The following is a 26275-nucleotide window of genomic DNA, read 5'->3' on the forward strand; positions in this document are numbered from 1 at the left end:
TATTTTGTTTAACTCCATATAACCAAACATCATCATTTCAACATGTAACAATACAAAAATTATTAATGAGATATTTTACATTCTCAGGACACCTGGGTGGCTCAGTCAGTTGGGCATCTGCCTTCAGTTCAAGTCATGATCTCCAGGTCTGTTTCCTACTCCCTGCTGACCTCTCTCCCACTCCCTCCACCCCTCCACCCTGCTTATGCTCTCTCTCTTGACCTATTTCAAATAAATAAATAAAATCTTGGGGAGGGGGAAGGTATTTTTCATTCTCTTTTCATACAAAGACTTCCAAGTTTAGGGCACATTTTATGCCTAGAGCACATCGCCACTTGGACTAGCCACATTTCAAGTGCTCATAGCCGTATGTGGCTAGTGGTCACAGCACAGCTCTGTGGTCTCTGGAAGAGAGGCTACAAGGTACATAGTGCCCAAGCAGGAGCTTTGGGCCTCTGTCCAAAAGGGCTGCTAAAAAAGCTCACATGGGCAGAAGCTCCAGAAGCAAGGAAGGCTCATTCTCTCTCATTCCCTCAGGCCCTGCCCCCGGCCAGTTTAGGCTCATGGTCTCCCTTGGATGCTGTGGATTCCTGACCCTTTTGCGTCTCTTCCACATCAAGGCATTTCCCACCACCACCACCACCACCACTGGAAATATGCCAGTGACCCACCGCAGAACCAGACTCTGCAGTGGGGAGAATCTGGGGGTCACTCCCCTCCATCCAGGGGAGGAATATGGGGACCAGAGCCTATCTCCCAGCAGCCCATGGAAGGAATGAATGCAGAGAGTTCCCTTCTCCAGAGACTGGAGCTGTATGCCCTGCCCTAGGAACGGAAGGAGAAGGAGAAAACTGGCCCTTCAGCTGGAATTTCTGTTCACGCTTCTTTCCAGGAAGAAAAAAAAAAAAAAATTCTGAAGCAATTTTGGCTTCCTTCTCTCCCAAGTCAGGACAATCAGCCAGTTCCCAGGGTGAAGTTACTCAGACCTCAGACCCCCTTCTCATAAGGCTCTTGCCCCAAAGACTCTGCCATATGGTCCTGTTTTGCATGCGCTGCTTCCCGCAGCCTCCGTCTGGGCCGCCCCGTCTCTCAGACTCCCACCCACTTACTGTATTTTTATCACCCTCTCCTCAACCCCACACGCTGCTTCTGCCTTTTCCTCCACCCCACCAGGCTCTGCTGTGGTTTTTGATGATTTCCCCTTTGTTTAATCATTCTGGCGAAACAGGACCCAAAATAGAAAACAAGAGAGTGCTGACTTGGATGGGAAATAGACCTGCTAGAACAACGTCAAGTAACAACAATGTGCGAGTTGCCATCCCCCAAGCATTGCCAGCATCCCCGGCTATGGACAGAGTGTCGCCTTACAAACCAGGGGTGGCACTTTTACTCTGTGGGGACAACATGCATGTGTTGAAGGCCTACTATGGCCAAGGCTCTTTCGTCTCTGGGGGAGAGACATGGGAGGAGTGGGCATGGTTGTCAAGGCTTCTGCCCCCAAGGACCTTGTAGGGAAGAAAGACATCGCCTAGCCTGACCTGAAGGCTTTAAACCTGGCTATCAGGGGCTGGGGGATTTCAGGGAGGAGGGGCACTCCACCTGGAACTGGAAGGACAGCCTGCCTTGCTGCTGGAAGAGACGGAGGAAAGTGTGCACGGAGGCAGGAAATGGGAGGGAAGCACTCACGGGACACAGGAGCCAGCTCCTGCTGGATCAGTGGGGGTTGGTGCCGGACGGATGGCTCAAAGTCTTTAACATCATCCTTAAATGAAGGAAGGATTCCATGCCTGGGTTTCCCATCAATGTTTCCTTCTCTTCAATGCTCCGAGCTCTGAGAGCACCCACATCAGGAGGCTGAAGAACGAGAGCCTGAAGAACAGAAGGACAGTCCGGCTGAGCTGCCACCACTGGGCACCCCCCGCCCCAAGACTCAGGCTTCAGGCTGCTTGGACTGGATGACAACCTTAGCCCAGTGGCTTAGGTTACAAAGACTGAGACCTCCCCGAATCTGGCCCCCAGCCGCTGCTCAGTGCTCTGTCCTCTTCCAACGGTGTGAGGGGCCACCCTCCTTTGGAGTGGATAATTCAAGATTATTTTCTCTTTTGCAAAAACGGAATACAGAGAGAGGAAAAAAGAAAACATCTCCAACCCCTCTACCCCGGGAAAGTCATGCCTGCTCTTGAGGCAACCAACCAATTGATGGGGAAAGTCTGAAAAAGCTTTACAAATCACACAAATTCAAAGTCAGAGGCTTATGTTTGTTGCATCTGGAACCAACCCCCCAAGTATAGCTCAGTGATCCAAGAGAGCCCATTCCTGGTCCCTACTTAAGTGGTGGCCTCCACACACCTTCCACAGCATCACTTGATTTTAATTTTTTTTTAAGAATTATTTATTTGAGAGAGAGAGAGACGGGAAGGGGTGGGGAGGGGCAGAAGGAGAGAGAGAGAAAATCTCCAGCAGACTCCCTATTGAGCGCAGAGTCTGACATGGGCCTCAATCTCACAACCCCAAGAGTATGACCAGCGCAGAAGTCAAGAGTTGGGGGACGCTTAACTGACTGAGCTGCCCAGCCACCCCTTAACTTTTTTTTTAGTAGCATTGATCACGATCTGAAATTCTCTTGTTCATCCTTTGGGCTTCCTGTTGATCATAGGTCTCCTCCCTCCGCACCACCCAAACTGTGCCCCCCCCCCCCGAAAAGCAGGGTCTGTCATGGCACTGGAGTATCCCCAGTGTTTGGCAACAGTGTGAGCATGAAGTGGTTACTCCATAAGTGCTTGTGGAAAGTCACAGTGGAAATTCACAGAGGCTGGAATGGTGTATGCATTAGATCCAGAAATGCACATGCCCTCCACTCTGAAAAGAAACTGATAGAGTGAATGTGACTTCCATTTTCCTTTAAGGAACTAAGAGAAGCTCTGAACCCCTCATCAAAGCAGTTTATTACACCACTGTTTGTAAAAACAAAAGCCTGGAAGAACCTAAATGTCCATGTGGTTAAATAAATTACAATACAGTTAGACAATAAAGATACTATCCATACTTATGAAAGAACAAGGGAGCTCTTTGTGAACTGACATAGAAAGATGCCCTGGATATAATCTTTAGTAAAAAGTGCAAAGTACAGGACAGTGTTAAAGTATGCAATCATTGTTGAGGGAGGGGAGAATAGGATGGGAGGGTGTGTTCATATGTGCTAATTTGTGCAAACACTATTTCTACTGGGTGCAAAAAAACTAGGTGTGATGTTTACCTGGAGGGGTGGAGAACACGATTATTTGGGAGGAGAGAGGATTTTTCATAAACCTTTTTGTAAATTTTGAGCTTTGAACCATAAGAATGTATTACCTATTCAAAAACAAAGTCAATTAAATCCACAACCATATTCATTTATTTAAAATATCTATTGATTGAATAATTAATTTGATGGAGAGTTTCCCTTGCTGACTTTCAGGAAACATTCTCATTCAAGGTCACACTCCTCAACCTGCCTTTGCTCTTTCTCTCCCTGCCTCTCCCCTTCTGTAAAATAAGGTCACATTCCTGAAGGTGGGGCTCCTGCTGTGTCACTGGCTTACTGTAGGTGTGTGAAGGATAGGTAAACAGTAGCGTGTGGTGGCAACAGGAATTCCCTCCGTGCCAGGGTGTTCCTGTAAACAGTAAAAGAATGTCATCATGCTTACCTTCTAGGGAGTTTTACAAAAACAACTTTCCTGCTTCCTTAAGTGACTAGAGAAAAAAATAAATAAACTTGGCTCTTCGCTGAGTCACCTGGCTCAGCTGGAAACCATGGAGTCTGGGGACATTTTTTTTAAAGATCTTATTTATTCATTTGAGAGACAGAGAGTATGAGTAGGGGGAGGGGGGAGGACAGGGGCAGAGGGACAAGCGGACGCCCTGCTGAGCAGGGAGCCCAAGTGGGGCTCAATCTCAGGACCCAGAGATCATGACCTGAGCTTTCAAAGTCAGACGTTTAACCGACTGAGCCACCCAGGTGCCCCAGTCTGGGGAAATTTCTGGGTAAAGAAGCAGCAGTAGGCTCTTGTGTGCATAGTATATACTGGCAGTATCTTCCCTGAGCTGACAAAAAGGGCCTCTTGGAAGCTACAGTGTCCACTAACAGCAGGGCCAGCCCAGGAAATCCAAACTAATCTCCTGACTTGGCTCTGAAGGGAGCAAGCAGGGTTAGCTTCATAGGTATGCAAACCTCACTTAGAAGGGTCTTTGCACTTGTCTTAATGCTCTGCTGTCACCATCTTGACATTCTTAACAAATCTTTTTAACAAGTGGCCTATATTTGCATTTTGTACTAGGCCCTACAAATTACATAGTCAGTTCTGCAGAAATTATCACAAAAATCTTTGTCATCCCAAGTGTGGTTTATCGTTTGTCATGAAAAATACAGTGTTCTCATTCACCAGTGTATCTGACTTTATCAGATCCCTTTCTGAAAATCATTTTAGGAGAGCTTCGGGGTCCAGGTACCCATGGCCTTGTGGGAAGGCAAGGGCATGCATGCTCAAGGTCAAGGGTCAGGGACAGGGCAGGCAACCCACTCTCTACCAATTTGAGAAGAGCCAGGCACTCCCAGCATTTCTCTTCATTCCTGGCTCACACAAGGTGCCTAGAATTACTGGTTCACAGTATAGCACCTTTGAAGAAAACCCGAAGAAGTCACGGGGACAGACCTCTAATGTTTTTGCATGTGTTCTTTAATTCAAAGAGTATTTACTGAGCACATACACGCAGGGCATGCAACAAGAAGACACCTACCCCACCATCATGAGCTTACAGTGCAGCAGAGCTAGGCCATAAGCAACTTAATGAACACAATGAGAAATATGAATTATGATAAGTGCTATAGAGGAAATATGCAGAGAGAGAGAGAGGAAAACTGGTGGGTGGTGGGGACTACTTGGAAAGTCATCAGGGGCGACTTCCAGCTGCTTGGTTTACCACCTGATATGGCACTCATGTGCAGAATAACAAGGTTTAGTATAAATGCCCTGCCAGTGCCAGACATGTGCCTTGTGGAAGGGCTCATGCTCACTGAATGTGGGTATTAACCTTTTCTCAGGAGCACTGAGTCCCTGAAGCAGGTTGGCCTGGGAGGCAGGAGCCTTGAGTCGGTAGCCTTCCATCTGCCTGGCACCTGAGGATTTTCAAAGCATGTTCTCATCCATCTTCTCACTCTCAACAATCTTTGAGACCAGATGGCGATTATCATTAACTCCACCTTCTAGAAGGAGTTCAGAGGGGCTAATCTAATTTGCCTAGGTCACACAGGTAATAAAGGGGTCAGAAATCAAAACAAGTCTAGCTGATGCCAAGTCCGTCAAGGCTCTTCCTAGCAAGCCATGTCATTCCATGTCAGGTACCTCCCATGTTTAGAAGAAGCTGCCTTCCTTTCTGAGATATCAGGGGAAAGGCACTGGGAGGGCCCCACTACCTGTGACCCCGCCCAGAACCGCAGCCTAGTAGAGCTGCAAGGGCCCGAAGAGATCCCCTAGGATCTCATTTTAGAGCTGAAGAAAACACAGACTCAAAGAGGGAAGGCAGTCCATGGCAGAATAGGACTAAAACCCAAATCTCCAGCCCAGATCTCTGACCACTTCACTCAAGACCTTCTGGGTTTGGCCCACTTTCATCTACAGAGAAGTTAGCCCTGGGGCGCCTGGGTTGCTCAGTTGGTTGAGCGACTGCCTTGGCTCTGGTCATGATCCCAGAGTCCACATCAGGCTCCAGGCTTAGTGGGGAGTCTGCTTCTCCCCCTGACCCTGTTCCCTCTCATGCTGTTTCTCACTCTCTCTCTCAAATAAATAAATAAATCTTTAAAAAAAAAAAAAAAAAAAGTTAGCTGTTGAGCTAGGAGAACTTTGAGGGAAAGAGTAACCAGAACTAAAATGTAAAGGGTTGCCTGGCAACCAGAAAGGGAGCCATGTGTGCTTTTGCCACCTGGCAGCCAGTTTACCCTCTTTTTTTTCTGGTGTTCCTCATCCCCAGGTTTCCCCTAACAAGACCATTCATATCCCCTAGTCAGACTCTGCACATGGATGGAATTATTTCCAGGAGTTCATTTCACTTCCTGATTTAGAAGTGGGCACGTGACTCAGAATCGGCCAATCAGAGCATCACATTTTCCTGGCCATGGTGATTGGCTCAGAGTAGACCCGTGACCTAAGCTCAGCCATTCATGTGTTCCCCCCCCCCCCCCGCCCCCAACCCTCTATCTTGAGAATAGGGCTGGGGCAGAAGGCGTGCCTGGAGCTTATTCATTCCTGCTGCAGCATCCTATGCTTTTCAGGCTTTAGGCTTCTCAACAATTCATCGTAAGTGAGAGCCCTCTGCAATACTTTTGAAATGGTAGTTAGGAAATCAAGTGATAGTATCGTCTCTCCTATTTCCTGACAAGCCTCTTCCATTGACATGTAGCAGCTTTGGTCTTGAATAGTTACTCAGAAAATGAGACCAACTGCAAGAAAATTCAGCAGACACAAAGCCTTTTCATGATTCCTTCAAGTCAGTGGTTGTCTGTGTGAGGTCCCTAGATCAGCAGCAGCCTCTGGGAATTTGTTAGGAATACAAATTCTCAGGCCCCACCCCAGACTGGAGGCATCAGAAACTCTGGGGGAGAAGCCAAATGTCTGAGTTTTTCAGAAGCTCCCCAGGTGATTCTGATGCCCACTAGAGCTTGAGAACTTCTGCTTTAAACCACTAAGTTCAGTCCTGTATGAATTCACTTAAAACATTCAAATATGAACTATATGTCAATTTTTTTTTTTTTTTTTTTTTTAGTAAGCTCTACACCCAATGTGGGGCTCAAACTCACCAGCCTGAGATCAAAGGTCTCATGCTTTATGGACTAAGCCAGGCAGATGCCCCTCAATTTTTTTAAATGTTAAAAAATAAATTGGGGGCACCTGGGTGGCTCAGTGGGTTAAGGCCTCTGCCTTTTGCTCGGGTCGTGATCCCAGAGTCCTGGGATCCTGCCTCAAGTCGGGCTCTCCGATCGGCAGGGAGCCTGCTTCCTCCTCTCTCTCTGCCTGCCTCTCTGCCTACTTGTGATCTCTGTCTGTCAAATAAATAAATAATCTTTTAAAAAATAGATAAACAAATAAATTGAAATATGAAAGGGAAAAGATGTCTAAAATTTGTGTCTTCCTTCAGACCAAATTGTATAAGATTATTTTATGTTATTCTAGGGACCTGAAGACAGGGCCTGGCATCAAAAAGACTTAAGTTCTAACCCTCCCTCGGCTACTTGTTGGCTATGTGAATTTAGGTAAATTATGACATTTTAAGCTTCTGTGTTCTTATCTGAACAACCTGCAATAAAAACCCGTCTGTCGGTTGCTGGGGGGAGGGGGGTTGGGAGAGGGGAGTGGGGTTATGGACATTGGGGAGGGTATGTGCTATGGTGAGTGCTGTGAAGTGTGTAAACCTGGCAATTCACAGACCTGTACCCCTGGGGATAAAAATATATTATATGTTTATGTTAATAAAAAATTAAAAAAAAAAAAAAACCGTCTGTCATAGGTCATGTGGGTATTGAATGAGACAATGACTGTGAAATCGCTAGCACATAAGGTCTCAGTACATTTCAGCTCATTATTATTACGTATGTGGAAGGCTACCTATTCTTTACAAGCATTGACTTCCTTTTACCTTCCCAGCCTGGCTGAGGACACGTTTACCATTTGTCTGAAACTGATGTCTAGCCCGAGAGCTCACTAAGTGGAACCAGAAAGCCCACGTCCTAGGCTTTGGCACTGCCAATAACTCACCACATGATACTCAGTGAGCCAACTCCCATCTCTCAACCTCAGGTTCCTCAAGGGTTAAATGACCAGGTTGAGACTAGCTGGGCTGTAAGGGCCTTCTGGGCTCTGACAATCTAAAATTCTACACCTTAAGGCTTGAACTGGGTTTTCTTTAATTGGCTGGAAGGGGCACAGTCTTCAGTGCCAAAACCCATCTGGAAGTATCTATTTTTTAGGAGATATGAAAGGAGGACCGAGCTCTACAGGTGAGTATGAGAGGAAGGCAAATCTTCCCACAGAGCAAATGTCCCTACAGATTTACCCACCTGTCTCAGAGACCACCCCATCTCCCAGACCATACCACCATAGAATGGGTCTCCTCATTCAGCCAGGAGAAGAATTTTCCCTTTCTCTATCTACTGCCAATTGCTTCATCACCTGGCTTGGGTTGAGTACTCAGAAACTCTGGCCAAGGGCCCTCCCAAAACAGAAAGCACAGTGGCCACTAACCCATGAACCTGCCAAGAAGAACAAAAAGTTCAGTCACTCCTGAGTTTCAAGCCAGGTTCCAGGTCATCTCCTAATAGCCCTACTCTGCTTAAGCCAAAACAGTGTGACATCAGATCACTCTTTTCATCTCCCTCTTTTTATTGATCCACATTTTCTATGTTGTTTCCCCCTATACTGTACGTATATCACTTCTGTTTCATCCTCAAAGCAATAGCCTTTGGAGACCCTCGCCAAGCACAGTGAGTCTTGTTTGGCGGTAAGAGTACGGTGCTCCTCGGGGCGCCTGGGTGGCTCAGTGGGTTAAAGCCTCTGCCTTCAGCTCGGGTCATGATCCCAGCGTCTTGGGATCATGGCCCCGCGTTGGGCTCTCTGCTCGGTGGGGGGTCTGCTTCCCCTCTTTCTCTCTGCCTGCCTCTCTGCCTACTTGTGATCTCTGACTGTCTAGTAAATAAATAAAATCTTAAAAAAAAAAAAAAAGAATGCAGTGCTCCAGGGGGCTGGAGGCCCCAAGTCATGGGTATCCTAGCAAGTCACTTAGCATCCTAGGCTCTGCTTGTCACTGTTGTAACGTAAGGGCAGGCTGGACCAGCACTTCACCTAGAATACTTCACAAGACTGCGAATCCCCCCTCAAGGTCGGCGGCTGGCAAAAATGCTATGCCGAGAATCCTGAATCCAGTCCTCCCCACTCCACAAACACAAGCCACTGCCCGGTCTTGGCCAGCAGTTTATGGATGTGAGTAAATAGGGAAGACAATGTGAGTGGACTGAAGCAAATCCACCAACAACACAACCCTGCTATCCTGCTAAGGGATTGCGGGAGGCGGGGGAGCTTGAAAGACCCACATACTTCCCCAGACCCCCACCTCAGAAAGGACAAATTGGGAAGATAGGTGGCAGCTGGATTCATCCATCTCAACCAATATTTCAGAAAAGGAAACTGAGGTCAGAAGTGGGGAAATGAGTCCCTTAAGGTCGCACAGAGAGTAGGTGACCCCAGGTCAATGCTCAGCCCACAACAGCCTCTGACTCTGCTTTTATGTCATGAAAGTTAATGGGCCCAGAGGAACCTTTCTCCATGAAGATGGCTGACCAGATGGATGCTTCATCCCTGCTAGCTGGGATGCCCATCAAAGCTGAACACCATCCTCTGGCACCACTCCCCCTGCAGTAGCGACAGGAGGTGGCTCTGACCCAGGCTGCATTTTTCCCAGGCTATCTCAGCCAAGGGCCTGCCAGACTTTGCCATGTTATCTCTTGATCTCAATCAGCTGCTCTCCATTTTCTACCAAGTTTCATCCACAAAAGCCTCCTTGGCTTCCCAGTAGGAAATCCAGGCCAAGGTCCCAGAGTTAGTAGGAGGGCCAGGCTGGGACTGGCTTGATGAGAGAAAGTGCAAAGGATGCGCTAGGTCTGCAGCCTGCAGTGCCTTCAGAAATCCCCACCTGTGCACACGAAGGCAGTGCAGGGCAGCGAAAACAGCTGGCACACAGTCCTGGGTTCAAGTTCCAGCTGCTTCTCAGCTGCGTGACTTTGATAAGACATTCAGCCTTCTGAGCCTCAGTGTTCTCATATAGAAGATGGGGGTGTCCTCACTTTGCACACGTGATGGCTGGATTGTGTGCATAGCATCATTAGCTCTGGGGGACTGGAAGATGGAACTCTGGGCGTGTTTGTTCCCCCGATGCTCCACGTTGGAACGGTGCTAGTGAAGAATTAGAGTTTCAGCCTGACCTGGAGGTGCCCAGGGTGTGACAGGCAGAACCCACACCTTGGGTTCGAGGAGAGCCCTGACGCTCATCAGCTGGGGCCAATTCCTCCTCTCCTCTAAAATTCAATTTTCTAATCTCTAAGTGGAAAGCTTTTCCTGTACCCAAGACGATGCTGATGAAATTGCTTCGTAAACAGTAAAATATGCCAGTGTTATCTCTTCTCATTAGCACACACTGGTACAGAGCCAAATCCTCCTGAGACCTTGGGCAAGTCATTAAACTTCTCTGGGTATATCAGTCAAGGTCCCAGCAGGAAACAGATGGCACGTCCAAACTGGGTGATTTGACTCGAGGGTAATAACGCAGCTACTTACAAAGACGTGTGCACAAAATGGATAGTGCGGCATCTCAGGGCTAGTTACTGCAAAGAGCCCTTAGTACACCTAGGGCTTGATTGCGCAAGGGAGGAGCAGTCGTTCGGACCACCCACAAGAGCTTTGGCCTTCAGAGGAGGGATACAGCCTGTGCAGGTGCTCTGGCAGGGAGGAAGAGGAAAAAATAATACCCTTATGCTGCTGTCCTCTGCCTTCTGATCTGCTGTGGGTGCTTCCCTCTGACTTGATCAAACTGGAAACCAGAGAGTCAGGAAACCCATGGATGCATTCCACACAGGCCTGCCTCCCCAGCCACAGTGCAGGGCAGGAAAGGGTAGAGAGCAGGTCTTGGAGGGGCATTTGGCAGAAATCTAGCCCACTGGGCTTGAATGCCTTCCACAGTTAAAGGGCAGTATTAAGTGAGATGATGTCTTCTCTGGAGCTCCCTCTCTGACAGAGTCTCAGCCCTCTCCCCCAAGCTTCAGAACCAGCACCCAGAAGGTGTAGAACCAGAAGGGAATCCAACCCTCTCCTGGGGAGATCTCTAGCCTTTCCAATGAATCAAGTGCAAGGACACCCTTTTTTGGCAGTCCCAAAGTTAAATGACCGTCCTTGAGTCCCATCCTCAAAGCAGTGGGCAGGTCAGCCAGAGAGGGAGTCATTATTTGGATTACTATGTTCTAGCATTTATTTTTCTCTCTTAACCAGAGCTAGCCAGGTGCATATCTCAAATGCTAAACAGATGGCCTTCTGCTTTCATTCACTAGAAGAAATAGAACGCAGTGTAGAAGTCTCTTTAGGCCTTATCTTTAGAAATAATAAATTGCACACAAGTGAACACCCTGGAGCAATCTATTTTTTTCCAGCACCTTCTAGCTGACAGTCAATGTGGCTCCCAGGAGAGATATCAAAGAGCTGAGTAATCTTGAGGAGACAATAGTTCCCAAATCCCCTTTTTTTCACTCCATCCCATTCCAGATGGGTGACATAAATCAACTGCCTATAAAAGAAAAGATAAGAGAGAGCTTCCCAGGAGATCTGGGATGATAGTTAAAACCGTGGGCTCTAGCATCGGTAAAGCCCAGGATTCAAGTCCCTGCTCAATCTCGTACGAGCTGTCTTCATGACCTCGGACAAGTGACCTAAGCTTCAATTTCCTCGTCTGTCAAGTGAGCTTAATAATAATGATTTATCTGCCTCATGGGGTTACTCCAAGAATTGAACAAAACAGTACAAACACTTAGCACATAGTAAACATTCAATAAATGGTAGTGGAGGGGAACTGGGGAGCGGCTGACAGATCTATGACACTAGATCCATAACAGTGGCTCTCCCCTAGCCACAGCACTTCCCCTATACTCCTTCTATGGCCCTCATCCCTCGCCCATGCATTTTAGCCCTCCCTATCATACCCCTGCTCTAAACATATCACTCGTCATATCACTTATCACACCCACAGCCCTTTGCTGCAGTTTGTTCTCCATATCATAAATCAGGAGTAGTTTTTAGCTCTTAAAGCAAATCATCATCATAAAATACTGTGTATTAGTCATCCCAGCATTATAAAATTCAGGGCAGGGAGAGGCTATCCCAATTCTGTAATGCAGATGGCACGAGAACCTTAACCATAAAAATTACTGAGTGGCTCAGTCCGTTCAGCATCTGACTTTGCTCAGGTCATGATCTCTCAGGGTCCTGGGATTCCGCCGGGGGTCAGGCTCCACACTCAGTGAGGAATCTGCTTGAGATTCTCTCCCTCTCTGAGGTGTCTGGGTGGCTCAGTCAGTTAAGCATCTGCCTGTGGCTCATGTCATGATCCTAGGGTCCTAGAATTGAGCCCCACGTCTGGCTCCATGTTCAATGTGGAGTCTGCTTTTCTCTCTCCCTCTCCCTCTCTGTGTGTATGCCCTCTCTTTCTCTAGCTCTCACTCTCTTTCAGATAGATGAATAAATAAATAAGATTCTCTCCCTCTGCCCCTTCCCCACCTATAAAATAAATGAATCTTTTTTAAAAAGTTACATGAAGCCTATGGACTAACTGTGACAACACAAGTACCACCTGTTTAAGAGTAGCCTGCAAACACAAAGCAACAAAGCATTCTCAGGACAAAAAAAAAAAAAAAAGGAGAAGAAGAAAAAAAAAAAAGAAAAGGGAAAAAGGAAAAGAGGGAAGTTTGAAGCATATTTACCTTAATTTTTTTATATTTTTACTTATTTTACTTTGTATTTAGTTATCTTTGATTTATGAGAAATGGGCAAGGGATTTTCCTATGAGATCATGAGGTCAGGACCACAACCCCAGAAAGAAGTTGTATTCTTCCCCTTTCTACAGTTGAGAAAACTATAACTCAGAGAGGGTGAGTGATTTCCTCAGAGTCACACAGCCAGCCAGAGAAACAGTTCAAATCTCAACAAATAGATACATATGTTTTATGCACCCCCTTCAAAAGTTATTTTGCTAACACATTTATAAATACCTCCTGAAGTTTGCTAATGTACAGACTGTGAGTGAACACCACAGACTTTCTCAATGTCAGAAAACGTCACCAGGAGCCATTTGCATTGTAGCATTGTGCCTAAAGAAACTTTTTTATCTAATCTCTTGTCTAATCTTTTCCATCAACCTTTTATGGTGATAAACCAGTGGGTAGAGAAGCTGGTCAAGAACGTGGGGTGTGGCGCTCTTCCAGCCTTGACTAGCAGGGGCACCCTCCCCTCCTTCATCCATGGGGCCTTTACTAAAGCACAGGACAAAAATCTTCATCTCAACTCTTGACTCTGTGATCTTCGTGTCCACACCCTCCTGTTTCCAGCCCCGTTGCAGTTCTCTAGTTCAAGTCTTCAGATTATTGCAATGAACTCCCCATTGCCTCCCCATGTGCAACCTTTCTCTGTTCCAATCTATTTTGCACCCATTAATGATTAATTCACCCACGGCACCACTCATATCACAGCTTAAATACTTTCAGTAGCTTTCTACTCCCTATAGAAAGGCTATAGAATGAGCTCTTTCTAATCTGTCTTTGCAGTATTAACATCCTTGCTGCAAGGCTTCCAGCAAATTATATTTTTCACTAATGCCCTCAACTTCCCATATTTTCCCAAAATGATACATCGAGAGCCCAGTTTCTCTCTCTGTCTCTCTCTCTCTCACTCCCAGCTCTACTTCCTTAAAGAGAGTTCCGTTCTCAAAAGTGTCTCCCCTTGTGTCTGGCAATGACTTTGAAGGCCACATGCTTCCATGTTCAAATTCAGCAGAGAAGAGGAACCTCTGCTTCCTGGTAGATCTCACTGTCCCTGACTGGCTTGACTTTTGTCATATACCATCCTTGAATCAATGCTTGTGGCCAGGGGATGGGATGGGTTCATTGGATGAGCCCCCGAATTTCCCAGTCATGAGGTTTGGGTGAGACCGACCCTCACCTTCAAGTTCAGGTATGAGCCCTAACTGACCTAAGGTAACAGACACTTTAGAGGCCTTTTCTTTCATGAAGAATTTCCTTTACTCCCCTAGCTACAAAACAAGTTCTTTCTCTTTTGAACTTATGAAGCTCTTTAACAACATTTCTTTTGTTGCCATTACCACTGTCTACCTTGCATTAAAGCTCTCCGTCTTATCTCTGCATCCTGAACACCAATCACACCTACGATCTTCTATGAGAAATGGCTCTGTCCATAGTCTTTGGCTAAGCAGCCACCTCTAAGTTACTTTATGTGATCATAGCTGCTGACCATGCTGATTAGACCAGAGGTGGGCAGGCAACCATAAGCTGGCCAGCAGCTTCTAGAGTGTCTAAAACAAACAGTTCTACCAAGAGACCTCAGTGATTACCTTTGAAGACCATGAGTGAGCTGCCACAATGAGCAGACAGGAGCCATGAGGCAAGGCAATGACACAGAGGGTATAGAATAAATGCTATTACCCTCAGGAATAAGGAAGCTAAGACTCAGAGAAGCCAAGTAGCCTAATAGGTAACCTAATCCTAAAGCCAACTCTCCCAACCAGTACACCATATTCTCAAATTGCTACAAAAGCAACTGCATTACATTCACTGAAGACAAATCCTTATCATAGTAGCTAATGGAGGGGAACGTTACTAGGGAATGAATAAAGGGATCATTGATCACTGGTGGTGGCTCCTTTCCCTGGCACAGTCTGGTCACCCACACCTCTCTTCCTGCCCACTAGTCTTTGGTCATTCTTTCAAGTTTGCCTAAGAACATCCCCCCTCCCCACCACGCCCACCCCACCCTGATCATCTTCTGTCAGCCAAGAGAGGTCTCATTGACCCTGAATATGATGAGCAAAATGCAAAGCCCTGGGCGCCTGGGTGGCTCAGTGGGTTAAGCCTCTGCCTTCAGCTCAGGTCATGATCTGAGGGTCCTGGGATCGAGCCCTACATCGGGCTCCCTGCTCAGTGGGGAGCCTGCTTCCCCCTCTCTCTCTGCCTGACTCTCTGCCTACTTGTGATCTCTGTCAAATAAAATAAAAATCTTTAATAAATAAATAAATAAATAAGATCTTTAAAAAAAAAAAAACCACTGCAAAGCCCTGAAAGAAGCCCACTGTAGTGGATTCCTGCGGGGGACGCCCCTCAGCCCACAACAACCCCCATCTCTTAGAAGTTTCCTCCACTCCCACCCAAGAGTGGGTGCCAGCAGCACTGTGCTAGGTGCCTTCATTTCCACAGACTTGTCTTACTCTCACGACAACCTCAAGATGTACAATGAGAGTAAGTCAACCACACAAGGCCACTGTTCTCTAACATGCTGTCATCATGATTTTAACTCAGGTCTGGCTGGCTCCAAAGCCCTGTTCTTTCCACTGTTCAATGCTGCCTCCAAAATAGAAAGACAAACGAGACTATTGCATCTGACTTAGGATATAATGAAACTAAGGTTTTGGCTTCATTTTCTTTTTATTGGCATCGGTAGTACTCATAATAGACTGTTATTTTTAGTCTCTTTGGACAATGACACATCTGTAAAACACCAAAGAAACCCTTGACTTGCTTAACAAGCTGGTATCGTGAGTCTGGGGAGTCTGCGCACACGGTCACGTCCAACCACGAGATCAGTGTTGAAACAAGTGACTGTCCCAGGGGTACTCGGTCAGATGGCTTAGGATTCTCTTGCGATGAGGATATTACTGATGAGAAATTTTTAAAGGCCTAAGGGAAAACCCTCCCTCAATTATGGAACACTTCCAATATATCTGAGCGGAGCTGGAAATGTGTATGTAATATCCTGATGGGAGTCTTTTCTGCAAGTCCAAAGCTGTTTAGGCAAGTTGCTCCAGAAACACTCCCCAAATGCAGCTAAATTCCAAAAATTAAGTGGCTCATGTTCCATTTTTCAAGTCACTGTTTCACTGTGGGCTTCTACTGCTCCAGTCTGTTCAAATAACACCACGCTGATTTGAAAGAAGGAAATAGTTTATGTATGTCATTTGTAAAGTCAATAAATTTATTCTGAGCGCAACACGGGGCAGGTGCTAACATTTGATGGTGACTAAGCACCATCTCTCCCACTAAAGAGCTTCAGTGTTTAACTCCTACGGTGTCTCTGCAATTCTAGTATAGTACCAATGAGAGCTTCTTTCTGTTGATGCATTACAGTCCATCCGAGTGTCATAATCATCCTGGGGTAGGCAGAGCGGTTTGACAATCTCCACACTACAAATAAGGAGGCTGAGAGGAGGAAAGTTATGTGTTTTCTCCAAAGTCCCAAAACTTCTAAGGAAGAGATCTGAGCGTCAGGGAGTCGTCCCTGTTATGGAGTCAACAGTGCTCTCTGATCATATCTGAGACTTGATATGGTTTCGGGGAGGAAAGGGGAGACATTTAACTCAATTTGTCAATTAAATTCACAGTGACAAAGACCTCATACTCAGACTTTCGACATCATCTAAAAAAGAACTTACCCGTGGGGCACCTGGATGGCTCAGTGAGTTAAGCCTCTGCCTTCAGCTCAGATCATGATCTCAGGGTCCTGGGATCGAGCCCCATATTGGGCTCTCTGCTCAGCGGGGAGCCTGCTTCCTCCTCTCTCTCTGTCTGCCTCTCTGCCTACTTGTGATCTCTCTCTCTCTGTCAAATAAATAAATAAAATCTTTAAAAAAAAAAAACAACCTTACCCCTGGAGTCCCTGGGCAGTGCTGGAGGATGGCAGCCAATACCGGACCATGTCACATAGAGTCTACTTTGAATCAGCTTTAGAACTTCATCATAATCTGTGAATAACATTATAAATCTAATTTTCCTTTTTGGGGTAAAAATATTCATTTATTAAATCCAAACATTTTAAATATGCCACACTTGTATCACACTGCTTTAGGCCTTCTTTGTATTTCCATTTATCAAGAAATACCAAAAAAAAAAAAAAACTGAGCTTCTTTTGACGTCCAGAGGTCCCAGTGCCTCATTCAGATCATTCTCATCAATAAAAATGTGCCAAAAGTGGGCGCTGGTCTTTCCTAACAACATCCCTGAGTTTGGCCCATAGTTAAGTACGTTTTACTTCCTACCATCTTGTCCCACGTTATTTGTACATCTCAGATCCATGGAGGCCAATGAGGAAGAACTTCTACAATTTCCCCCTCTTCTGCACTCCCTCCTGCAAAAAGAGAGAAAGATCAGCCCAGAGAAGAGCTTATTTTAAAATCTTAGACATGGCTGCTGGCGGGGGGGGGGGGGGCTCCTCTAAGTGGCTCAGTCATTGATCATCTGCCTTCAGCTCAGGTCATGATCCCAGGGTCCTGGGATTGAGCCCCACATTGGCTCTCTGCTCAGCTGGGAGCCTGTTTCTCCCTCTCCCTCTGCTACTCCTCCTGCTTGTGCGCTCGCTCTCTCTCTCAAATAAATACATAAAATCTTTGAAAATAAATAAATAAATCTTTTTTTAAAATGAGGAAATCATGCTGCTTGCAACATGATGCTAAATGAAATAAGTCAGACAAAGATAAACAAATACTGAATGATCCCACTTATACGTGGAACCTAAAGAAAAGGAAAAAGCCAAACTCATAGAAAAAGAAATGAGGTTATGGGGGGTGGGGGAGGGGAGACAAGATGAAGGTGGTCAAAAGGCACAAACTTGTAGTTATAAGATAAATAAGTATCGGGGATGTAACGTACAACAGGATGACCATAGTTAACACTGCTGTACGCTATATACGAAAGTTAAGGGGGCAAATCCCAAGAGTCCTCATGACAAGGGAGAATATATATGTATATATATGTATATATTTGTATCTATATGAGATAAGAGTTGTTACCTAAACTTATTGTGGTAATCATTTCAATTAATATGTAAGTCAGATCATTATGCTGTAAACTTGAATACAGTGCTGTATGTCAGTTATATCTCAATAAAACCAGAAGAAATAAAAGCAGTGATTTAAAACTAAAAATAAGGGGCGCCTTGGTGGCTCGGTAAGTTAAGCATCTGACTCTTGATTTTAGCTGAGGTCGTGATCTCGGGGTCGTGAGATGGAGCCCCAGGTTGGGCTTTGTGCTCAGTACAGAGTCTGCTTGAGATTCTCTTTCTCCCTCTCCTTTTGCCCCTCCCCCTGCTCACGTGTGCTCTCTCTCTCTCAAATAAATAAATAAAATCTTAAAAAATAAAATAAAATAAAATAAAAACGAGGGGCACCTGCCTGTCTCTGTTGGTAGAGCTTGTGACACTTGATCTCAGGGTTATGAGTTGGAGCCATACACAGGGCGTAGAGATTACATTTAAAAAAAAAAAAAAGAGAAATTACCCTCCACGCTCACCCGTCTGGGTGGAGGCTACGCATCGGCCGAGGACTAAGTTCCCCTCAGGCGATTCCAATGCTATGCTGGTTAGGAACCACAGGTGTGAACCAAGCCCCACCGAGCACCCAGCTTCTGGTCGTGAAATCGTAGTGTTCAGAACTTTCTCCCTACAATAAAAGGGAAATGAAAGTTCTGTGGTCACTAGAACTGACTGCTCAGGTGAAATCTCAGTTCTGCTTTAGAAAGAGAAAAGCACCTGAGGCATGCGGTGACCCATCCCTCCAATGGGCTAGCTACATGGGATGCATAAGAACTTTCTATCCACTGACACAGCAGCTACAAGGATGCAGGGAGAGAGAAGGTGCAGCCTGGCCAAGAAAATACCCTATGGGCAGGAATCCTGATGAGGACCCTGTTCTAGTGCCTATGAACCCGACTATGATGTCACCGCCAAAGGACTCTTCTCACCTGACTTCCTTGGTTATGACCTTAGTTATGACACGTGTGCTCGGGAAATTCAGTGCTGGCTACCCAGTTGGAAGATGAAGCATGTTCCTAGGACACCAACCAGCCAGGCAGGCACACACTGCGTGCGCACGCACACGCAAAATAAGAGAGGAAGAGTGTGTTTTTTTTTAAAGCTCTGATGCCATCGTAGGAAAAAATATTTCCCCTTAGGTTTATGTATTACATATTGTTCCTAGTTTAAATTACTTGTGGAAACAGAGCTGTACCACGATTTTTTTTTTTGCCTTTTTAATCAATAACTTCTACTTCTTAGAGCAGATTTAGGTTCACAGCACAACTGAATGGAAAGTACAGAGTTCCCATATACCCCTGTTGTCACACAAGCATAACTTCCTCCATTATCAACAACCCCCAGCATTGCAGTACATTTGCTACAATCCATGAACCAACATCGACCCATCATCGCCCAAAGTCCATACTTTCCTTTGGGCTCACTCTTGGTGTTGCACTGTCGGAGTATGGACAGATCTATAGTGACATGTATCCGCCATTGCGGGACTGTGCAGAATAGTTGCAACCTTAAAAACTCTTTGTGTTCTGCCTATTTATCCCCCTTCCCACTAACCCCTAACAATCCTTCATCTTTTTACTGTCTCCAAAGTTTTGCCTTTTCCAGAATGTCATGGCATTGGAATCATACAGTAGGTAGCCTTTTCAGGTTGACTTCTTTTACCCAGTAATGTGCATTTAAATCCCCTCCTTGTCTTGTCACAGCTTGATGGCTCATCTCTTTTTAGAAGTGAAACATTCCGGTGTCTAAATTCACCATAGCTGATTGACCCATTCACCTACTGAAGGACATCTTGGTTGCTTCCACGTTCTGACTATTATGAAAAAGCGATTAGAAACATCCATGGGGCGGGGCGCCTGGGTGGCTCAGTGGGTTAAAGCCTCTGCTTTCGGCTCAGGTCATGATCCCAATCGAACCCCCCCCCCCCCCCCCCGCATCTGGCTCTCTGCTCAGCAGGGAGCCTGCTTCTTCCTCTCTCTCTGCCTGCCTCTCTGCCTACTTGTGATCTGTCAAATAAATAAATAAAATCTTTTAAAAAAATAAAAAATAAAAAAAGAAACATCCATGGGCAGGTTCTAGTGTGGACTTAAGTCTTCAGTTCATTTGGGTAAATACTGTGGAGCAAGACTGCAGATCCTACAGTAAAAAAGTATGTTTAGCTTTGTAAGAAAATGCAAACTGGCTGCTGTCAGTGTTGGGGATTTTGGTCCTTCTAATAGGCGTGTGGTAGTACCTCATTGTTATTTTAATTTATAGTTCCCTAATGGCATATGTTACTAAGTATCTTTTCGAATGCTTACTTGCCATCTGTGTATCTTTGTGAGACTGCTCTTTATCGATTTTAGATCTTTCTTCTTTTCTAACATAGGCACTCAATGCTATAAATTTCCCTCTGAACACCGCTTTCTCTGCATCCCGCAAATTTTGATAAGTTGAGGTCTTATTTTCATTTAGCTCAAAATATTTTTTAATTTCTCTTGAGATTTCTTTGTTATTTAGAAGTGTGTTATAGTCTGCAAGTAGACATTGTGTGATTTGCATTCTGTTGAATTTGTTAAGTTGTGTTTTATGACCCGGAATGTGGTCTATTTTGGTGAGTGTTCCGTGTGAGCTTGAGAAGAACATGCTATCTATGGTTGGGTGAAGCAGTCTACAGATATCAGTTATATCCATTTGATTGATGGTGTTGCTGAGTTCACCTATATCCCTGGATCCTGAGATCCTGACCTGAGCTGAAACCAAGAGCAGTCACTTAACCAACTGAACCACGCAGGCGCCCCTCTCTCAACAGTTTAAATACTTCACTCTTCTTGCTTGCATGGATTCTGAGAATTCAGACATAGTTTTTACCTTTGTTCCTCTTATAAATAAGAGTTTTGTTTTGTTTCCCTTCTGACTTCTTTCAAGATTTTTTCTTTATCTTTGATTTTCTGATGTTTGAATATCATATAGCTAGGTGTAGTTCTTTTGGTCATTTAGCCTGTTTTGTGTTCTCTGAGCTTCCTGGGATTTGGGGTCTGACGTGAATTTAGGGAAATTCTCAATCATCATTGCTGTAAACAGTGCTTCTGTTCCTTTTCCTATGTTCCTTCTAATATTCCCATTACATGTAAGTCAAACCTTTTGTAATTGTCCCACAGTTCTTGAATATTCTATTCTGGGTTTTTGGTTTTTTGTTTTTGTTTTTGTTTTTGTTTTTCCCGTTTTTTTTGGTCTTTCTGCTTTTCAGTTTTGGGAGTTTCTACTGTCATATCCTCAGGCTCCGAGGTTTTTTTCCTTAGCCGTGTCCTGTGTACTAATGAGCCCATCAGAGACATTCTTCATTGCTGTTACAGTGTTTTCTTTATGGCTGGCACTTCATTTCATTCTTAGAATTTTTATTTCTGTTTACATTATCTGTCTGTTCTTGCATGTTGTATACTTTTTCCGTTAAAGCCCTTGGCATATCAATCATAGCTTTTAAAAATCCCTGGTCTGATAATTCCAACATTCCTACCATATCTGCTTCTGGTTCTGACGCTTGTTCCGTCTCTTCAAACTGTGTTTTTTGCCTGTTTAGTATGCTTGTAATTTTTGTTGTTGTCGAAAGGCAGGCATGCTGCACTGTATAAAAGGAACTGCAATGAACAGGCCTTTAGTAGAGGGTGGCGGTAAGGTGTAGGTGTCAGGGATATGGTCTGTATGCTACCGTTAGGTCTCAGTCTGTGGGTGAGCAGGTGCCCCGGGACTGTGAGCTTCCCCAGTGCTTCTCAGCTCCTTCCCCCACCTTAGGTGGAACAGGATAGCTGGACGGGCTGGAATTTTATACTTCCCTTCCCCCAGGCAGGTTAGGCGCTGATAAAACCCCAGTGGGTTGGTGTGCCTGGGTGGTTCAGTGGGGTTAAGCCTCTGCATTCAGCTCAGGTAATGGTCTTGGAGTCCTGGGATCGAGCCCCACATGCAGCTCTCTGCTCAGAGGACAGCCTGCTTCCCCCGCCGCCCTGCCTGCCTCTCACCCTACTTGTGATCTCTCTCTGCGTCAAATAAATAAATAAATAATCTTTAAAAAAAATAAGTAAATAAAACCCAGTGAGTTAAGTTCTGGTAAGTTAAGGACTGTTAAGAACCACAGAATGCTCTGACATATTTCAAAATGGCTCCTTTCCTCCCTCCACCTGCCAAAAGTAGGAGTGTTTTCCTCCAATACTTACTGTGGGGATCTGCTAGAGCCCCCAAAGGGAAAACTCACAAAAACAGCACCCCCCCCCACCCCACGAATGGGTCCCCTGGAGTTTTTAACTCTCAGAGTTGACCACCCTGCGCCTCCAGTAATCGGTCTGTTACAGCTCAGGTGTTTCTCCCCTGGGTGGACCTGCTTCCCAGGGCAGTCTCTGCTCCTGTAAGTTGTGATTCTCTGTATCCACCTGTCTGTTATCCCAGTTCTGGAAATAGTCGTTTGCTCTGTGACCTCGTTTCATTGACAGAGCTAAGAAAAGTTGTTGATTTCTCAGTTTGTTTAGCTTTTTACTTGTTAGGACTGAGGGGCTCCTTACATGCTGCAATTAGAAACTGGAGGCCCCCCACCCTAATTTTTGCAAGACTGAGGTTCTCTAAAAGGTTTTACTCTGCTCTCAGAGAACTGAAATTCAGTTAACATTTATCAGGCATCGTCTATGAGCCAGATGTCTGACAAATACTTTCACACTCATATCTCACAACAGCCCTGAGAAGTGGGTATTAAAATTATCCCCATTCGCCTGGGTGGCTCAGTGGGTTAAAGCCTCTGCCTTCGGCTCAGGTCATGATCCCAGGGTCCTGGGATCGAGCCTCACATTGGGCTCTCTGCTCAGCAGGGAGCCTGCTTCCTCCTCTCTCTGCCTGCTTCTGCCTGCTTGTGATCTCTGTCTGTCAAATGAATAAATAAAATCCTTAAAAAAAAAATCATCCCCATTTTACAGATGAGGAAGTGGATACTGGAAAAATTTTAATCACTGGACAAGATTACACAAGTGAGAAGTAGAGATAATATTAAAACTCAGGTCTTCTTCTAACTCCAGGGCCAGGGACTTAACTTCAGAATATAAAAAGTCTCAAATGATTTCCGGCTCCTCTTCCTCCTCTCTCTGGAACCTTCCCTGGTGTTCGGGTTGGCATGGAGTTGGGGGCATTGGGAAGGCTGAGGTCCCCCCACTGAATCAATGCATTAGCAGAGACTCGAGCAACTGTATGGTAAATGCAATTCAAGTTTATTCCGACCTCCCAAGAAGTACTGCCGGAATTAGTAGGCAACTGTCACTGTCCAATTTCAGCAAGCAGTTCTTCCATTTCGTTTTTAACTGTATAGACCAAGGTTCTTGACCACGATGTACAGATTCCTCAAGGGTCCTCAGGGGCTTCAAGAGGTTTGTGAATCTCTTGAAATCATGTTCCATTTTGTAGGTGTGAGAAAATGTGAATTCTTCAAGGAGAGGGTTTTTCTCTTTCATTAAATTCTCAGAGTTCTCCAACACAGACAGGATTAAAAAATAATCAATACAGGCTTTGTACAAGAAGAGTTTGTTTTTTAAATTTTCTAGCTCCAGCCCAGGGAGAGGACCAGATACAAGTAAGGAATGCAGCAATTCGTATCAGGAAATAATAATCACACTAATACTTCAGTAATTACTTTTTTCCTCTGTGCTGATAGAGACATAGATCTGGCTTTGGTGAAACCAGAAAAAAGAAACCCCAACAATTTGTGCTGAGACCGAAAGGATGCATCTGTTTCCTGAATCAACCAGATCAAATGAGCACAGCATCAAACACCGCCTGTGCTGAGACTATTTTCTTCCAAAGAAAAATGAAGCACTTACCACTCAAAGCGGGTGGGGAGACCATGCCCAAGCCAAAGGAAAATACAGTCTACTCTGGGCTGATGCCAATGGGTTTCTCGATATAGGGCCTTCTCCAAACTGAATTTCACTCCTAACAGGTACCATTTCCAAAGTGCCTGTAAAGTAACTGCACTCTCTGGGGTCTTTATACAATGGAGGCTTTGGCTTAGTCGGTCTGTTTAGCTCAGACAGTGCTACATTGTATATCTGCCACACACTCCTGCATCTTCCCCACTCTTCCTCATACCTGTCACGATCCAGTCATGCTTACTCTTTTTTTAAGATTTTATTTGTTTATTTTAGAGGGAGACAGGACGAGCAGTAGGGGCAGAGGGAGAGGGAGAGAGACAGAATCTCAAGCAGACTCCACGCTGAGCATGGAACCCAACTCAGGGCTCAAACCCAGGACCCTGAGATCATGACCTAAGCTGAAACCTGGAATCGGACGCTTAACTGACTGTGCCACCCAGGTGCTCCTGATTATGCTTAATTCTTTGCTAATGTTCTCAATTGCCTCTGTACCTTTGCATGTGCTCTTCTCTCCCATTTGCTGTTTCTTCTACTTGAAATGTACTTCAACCCCCCTGGCTATCTCCTCCTCTGCCCAAGGGACGTCTCTTCTAGACAGTTTTCTTCAACCCTTTAGGAAGCATTGTCTTCCCTCAGTATCTCCATAGTTCCTGTGCTTACACTTTCCCTAGCACCGGCAAGCACCATGTCTCTCACCTGGGACCTCAAGTGCACCTCACAGGTAGTAAGCTTTTACTGGATACCTGTGAAATGAATGAGCAGTTAATTCCCAACCAGTGCCTAAATAAGGGGCATTAAGTAATAGACCCTTGCGTAAATGTTTTACTGTTGAAAGTAATAGAAATACTGTTCTCTCTCTCTCTCTCTCTTTTTTGCTCTTTGGAACCTGGGAGTTTTAGAAATACTGATCTCTCAATATTAAAAAGCTCAATTTAACACCCCCGGCCTTATAATAAATATAACACCCCCCAGCATCTTAGATCAAAGATGCCGTCCAAAAAAAAAAAAAAAAAAGAAATGATTATATAATCTGACTTATTACAAGAAAAGAGATTATGTAAGACATTAAGACAAAAGAAAAATTTTGGATTTTGGTCTCAAAGATATGTTTTCTTTTTTCTGGAGACTTTACTGTGATGTTTGGGGTGAATGGCCACCACTGACCATTTCTTTAAATCTTCTTCATGGGATGTATAAGTTCCTTTAACTATCGGTCTGGTTTTCCAAGAGGCTGAACCAGAGCCGCTTATTCAGTCATAGTAATGTTCAGCTCTAAGTTTGAGAAATGTGGTTGCAAAACAGAGAGAACTATACAAAGCGTTTAACTTCCTTCCTCTAAGAAAGATAATGTGTGGAGAGAAAAAAAGGAAAATGAACCAGAGATCAGCAACTTCAGTAATTACATGTGATCGGGAAGCCCGAAGCCTGGTCCCTGATTACGTCATGTGCTTAAGGCAAGTGAAATTAATTGAATCACAACACAAAGAAAGACTCTCAACCCAGAAATCGGATTGGGAGTAAGTCCATATTCTTGAAAGAATAGAAGAGCTGCTCTCTTTCCTGGTGGCAGGTAGCTGCATAAAATGACCAGCCCATGCTAGGATTCTGATTCTTTTTTCATGCTGAAATGGTAGAAGATCGTAAGTTTTTAGAGTTAGAAGGGACTTGGAAGATCAATTACTCCAGCTCTCACTCGTATCCATCCTGATTTGACGCATAGCACTCTGTCATATCCCTGGGGAGAACACAGATGAAATCTGACCTAAAGTAGGTTACCTCAGGAGAACGTGGTCCGCTGAATATCTGCCCCAAGGATCGTCTGGTCTAAATGCCTTCATTCCTCTCACAAGGAGGATGCTGTCTAAATATAGGCTCCTCACAGATACGCCATTGCCTTATGATGAGCTAAGTATGTTCTCATCAAGTATCTAATTCAATGAAGCCCAATGGCTCTCTAAGGTCACCCAGCTTGTTAATGGTGGAACCTGGACCAGAATTCCTAGTGTCATACACATTCTCTTTCACGATACTTCCTGAAAACTATTCCAAAATGCTATTCGTGGAATCCTGAGCAGGAGGGTTTGGCCATACCCAGAGAGAATACATAGGCAAGTTTAAAAATCTGCTCTTTTACAGTGAATTCACAAATCCCTTCATGAGGTGGGCACGTTGCACACAGCCCTGAAACAAGGAAATGTGAAAGGGGCATCTCAAAGCTGAGGGAAACTGGTAACACCAAAGCTGGTGGTGTTTTGCCTTATTCTAAAGCACGTCACAGAATTACAGGGGAGGATGTATTGTGAGAACCCCTTCTCAAATTTCATTGTGCCTAGAGGGACCCCAGGATCACGGTAAATGCAGATTCAGATCCACAAAGTCTGGGGTGGGCCCCGAGATCATGCATTTCTAACATCCTTTCAGGGTTTCCCAGTGCTGCCAGGCTGGGGCCGCACTGTGAGGAGCTAGTTGTAAGGAAGGACATCAGTCTGGCAGGCAGAAGACTTGCATCCAAAACTCAGCTGTGCATTTCTGAGCCTTTTAAACTTGGGCAAGTCTCACTCTAAGTTTGTGTCCTCGTTGGAAAAGTGGGGATTGTAACCACATCTCTATTGTTACCGAAAGCCTCAAGGCTGTCCTCTGCCATCCCCTTTCTGGTGCTCTATCCTAAGCATGTGTGCATATGGATATACAAGAACATTTCAACCATCAGAGGTGTTCATCCTTATGTGTTTTGTTATA

Source organism: Enhydra lutris, unplaced genomic scaffold (assembly GCF_002288905.1).
Source record: "Enhydra lutris kenyoni isolate GAN:26980312 unplaced genomic scaffold, ASM228890v2 scaffoldscaffold22, whole genome shotgun sequence".
Taxonomy (NCBI): domain Eukaryota; kingdom Metazoa; phylum Chordata; class Mammalia; order Carnivora; family Mustelidae; genus Enhydra; species Enhydra lutris.